Consider the following 3,783-nt stretch of genomic DNA (forward strand, 5'->3'; position numbering starts at 1 on the left):
ATTAGTTTGAAGAATGTGTGTCTGCTATTAAAAGAGGAGAAAAGAAAGTGAGAGAGATGATCACAGGAGACGGAGAGATGATGGAAGACAAGGGGGAAAGACAGAAGGAATTAGATGGGCCAGATAGAGGTGCAAAAGGGAAAAAAAACTGACAGCATGAAGTCTAAGCTGACAGAGAAGAGGAGAAGGAGAAAGGGAAAGAGAGAGATGGACAAATGGGTGGAGAGTGGAAGAGGAGGTGCTCAGAGAGCGAGCGAGAAAAGAGAGAGAGAGCAAGAGAGAGAGAGAGAGAGAGGCGGGGGGGTTGAACTGAGAGGGAGGGGCGGGATTAAGCAGGCAGAAACTTGGCATGACCACGTCTCTGTGGATGTCTCTCAAGCCTCACATCTCACTGTGGTCTCACTGAAGGCAGGGAAAACAAGGCGCAGACGCAGTACACACACACACACTCTCTCACACACACACACACACACACACACACACACACACACACACACACACACACACAGCCTTGCCTCCAGCTGTAAGCACCTCTGCAAACTAATTAAGACAACAATTAAGACTAAGGCGATCAGCATCATACCCTTCTGAGTCCCCGACACGCTGGAAGCAGAGCTATCCCCCATTGGGTCGAGCCCCGCCAACTCATTCAGAAAATGACGAGGACGACAGCATCTCCCCGGCCAAAAGAAAAATAACCATCAGGCTGTTTGGCTTTAATTGTAACGAGTCCCTCAGCCATGACACTTTGAGAGAAGGAGGGGAAAAAAAAGACCTTGGTGGGGAGAATCGGCAGGACACGGTTTTTACCGTCATGGGAACGCAAGGCATCGGTTCAATATGGTGTAGAGTCATCCCAGCAGACAGACAAAGAGAAACACAAACTTAGAAGTCTCTGAAAGGGAATATGACAGTAGAACAATGGCCGACAGTGGCACAGTAGCCAACCATTGTTTGTTTAATCTGATTGGAATGCATGCTACTGAATGTGACTTCTGTCTAGCGTGCATCAAGTGCGTGCGTTCACTCCGTTTGACTACCCTACTTATTGAATTTATCTTGTTTATTCGATTTTAAGCTCTAGCATTTTTTTTTCCCCTTTTCTCTCCTCTCATGTGCTACTTATTAGGAGAGGAAACTCTCGCACTGGCAACGCAGTCATTACTTCAAGCCCAGAACACAGCGCAGGAATTAGACAAAAAGGGCGAAGCAGAAGTAGAAAAATACCTGCTGGCCCAAAAACTGCCTCTCCATCTGCCCTGCTCTTGGACCCTTCCTTGTGCAGACTGCGCACTCCTGCACAGAGAATCTCCCAGACACGCTTCAATGGGGATAACCAAGCAAAAGTAATTCTGGCCTACTTTCCCTGCCTGGAGCTGAAAGGGCATCATCACCACAGTAAAAAAGAGAGAGAAGGGGGAGAGAGAGGGAGAAAAGGGAGAGGAATGGAGGTAGAAAAAGAAAGAGAGAGAGAGAGAGAGAGAGAGAGAGAGAGAGGGAGAAAACAGGAGGAGAAGACAGCAGCCAAATTTGCATGATCGCATGTTCAAGGTTTCTTTTTAAAGGCCTGAGCAGGAGGACGGTTCAGAACACCTCGGAGCGAAGCAGGCTCCACGGGTCCGAAAAAAAAGAGCAGGACGCGTCTTTCAACGGGGGCGGTATCTTGGGTCGGATCTGTTTAGGGTCCGGCTCATTTGCTTCGCGGGGCTTTCACCTGGGCTCCCGCCACCAACATCTGGACGCTTTTCTTTTCTTTTTTTTCTCCGACTTTGCGTCAGGCACAGAGGTGCCAAGACCGCGTCAAGGGGAGCCGGCCAGCAGACTAATGGAAACCAGTGACAGCGCGGGGTCCAGCCAAACCTCTGGGACATATAGGAGCTGCTGTTCTTTTCCAGGGAAGCGCATTAGTTAATGTGGCTTCCTGCGCAATCAGGTTTCCCAAGGCCCGTGCCAAGGGGGGGGCCCGGAACGCCGTGGAATATTTTCATGCCGAGCGCCCGTACTGACAGGATGAAAAATGATACCTGGGAAAAATATGTAAATAAATGAATAAATCAAAACGTGAGCATTTTAGGCAGATAATGCCCTCTCATTCTCCCGCATTACAAAATGTAATATGTCCGAAAGACCTTTTCTTTTTTTCCCAGGAACACTAGGACACACTTGTTTTCCTATTCTAAAACATTCACTGACAGAGTCTCGGGCCTCCCCCATAATATTTAAGAAATAGGCAGACTACCTGAGCAGACATGCAGGCAAGGCGGGTACATGCTCTTCCAGTGCACTCTCATCAAAAGACCATGACTCCTGCTCTGAATGCAGTAGAGTGAGCCCTGTCCTTACCCTCCTTATGTCATTGTGTCATAATGAGGATCATGAGAGCATGAGTTACTGTATGTCTGATGTCTCATCTCACTTCACATTGGACCCTCTAATCATGTTCATTAAGCTGGGGTGGGTGGGGGAGGGTAGGAAATGCCCTTGGCTCTCCAGACCCTTCTGTGTTTACCCCCCCCCCCCCCAGAAATATGGATCGGTCTGGCGAGGGAGGAGGGGTCAGTGATTCCTCAGGTCAGCCCTCGCTGTCAGACATGAAAGGTGTGTCTCCGTTTGCGGGTCGTTTGTCTCGGGGCATCTCTCTGGACGCCTCATTGGAGAGAGCAGGGGACCTTCATCCCTCACCATCACAGGAGCCGAAACACCAGGCCCCCCATGACGGATGACCCATAATTCAGTTCAGCGTCACGTTAATGGCCTTGACTTGTCCACAGTAATGGCACTGTGTGGCTCTGAGTGATCGAGAATCATCATGCTACTGGCATGCTAGTTGTCCTCCGCCATGCGCATGAATGGTAGCCTCCAGCGAGTCGGACTTCTTTAGTTCTCATTGGCTGATAAATCAAAAGGGGGATACAGTGGGTTGAAGTGTGTGGTGGTGAGGACGTTGCCTTCAAATGTTGATGGTTTATGTTGAAGACTTCATATCTTCTTTCCTCTCCTCTTCTCTTCTTCCCTTTTTCTTCATCTTCATGTTCCTCTGTTGTCCGTCGTGTCTGTCGGGAAATATACATACTAATACCATCACGGACATCTTTGCTAGTGTTTGTAGTGCTTGATTAAGTGGGTCAGAAACTCACTGCTCTCACACCAATATCTGCATCCACCTTGAGACCCAAAAAAAAAGCCACATCCGACCGCATCTCACACGAGCATAGAAAGCAACTTTCGGGGTCACTGTTCGGCGTTCCCCTGTGAGGTCCCGGCTCGGAGCGTAATTAGGTCAATGGCTCCCTCCACCTATTTGTCTCGTAGAGGTCAGCTCTTTGTTTAGACAGACTCAGCTCTCGCCGTCAGGCAGGGGAGGGGAGAGCGTTAATTGAGGTGTACAGGGGCCGCGGCGACGGGCGCTGTATCGACACAAACGGGCGGCGGAAACATCCGTCATCGCCACAATCAATTTTTCATTACGCCCCTCAGAGAGGTCCTCGCACGCTTGGGCTCATTCAGAAGAAGAGGTGAAAGCCGTAATTACAGATATGGTTTATTGTCCGGCGTAGCCACTGGGTAGGCTACTGTGTGGTATTCTTAAAGTAACAGTATGGAGTTGTGGTCTGACACGAGCAAACTAACTAGGAAATCTAACTAGCTAAAAAAGCATGTGAAAGCCGTAATTACAAATATGGTTTTATCGTCCAATGTAGCCACTGGGTCCTGTGTGGTAATCTTAAAGTAACAGTAAGGAGTTGTGGTCTGAAACGAGCAAGCCAACTAGCTAAAAAGCTA

Source organism: Clupea harengus, chromosome 13 (genome assembly GCF_900700415.2).
Source record: "Clupea harengus chromosome 13, Ch_v2.0.2, whole genome shotgun sequence".
Classification (NCBI taxonomy): Eukaryota; Metazoa; Chordata; class Actinopteri; order Clupeiformes; family Clupeidae; genus Clupea; species Clupea harengus.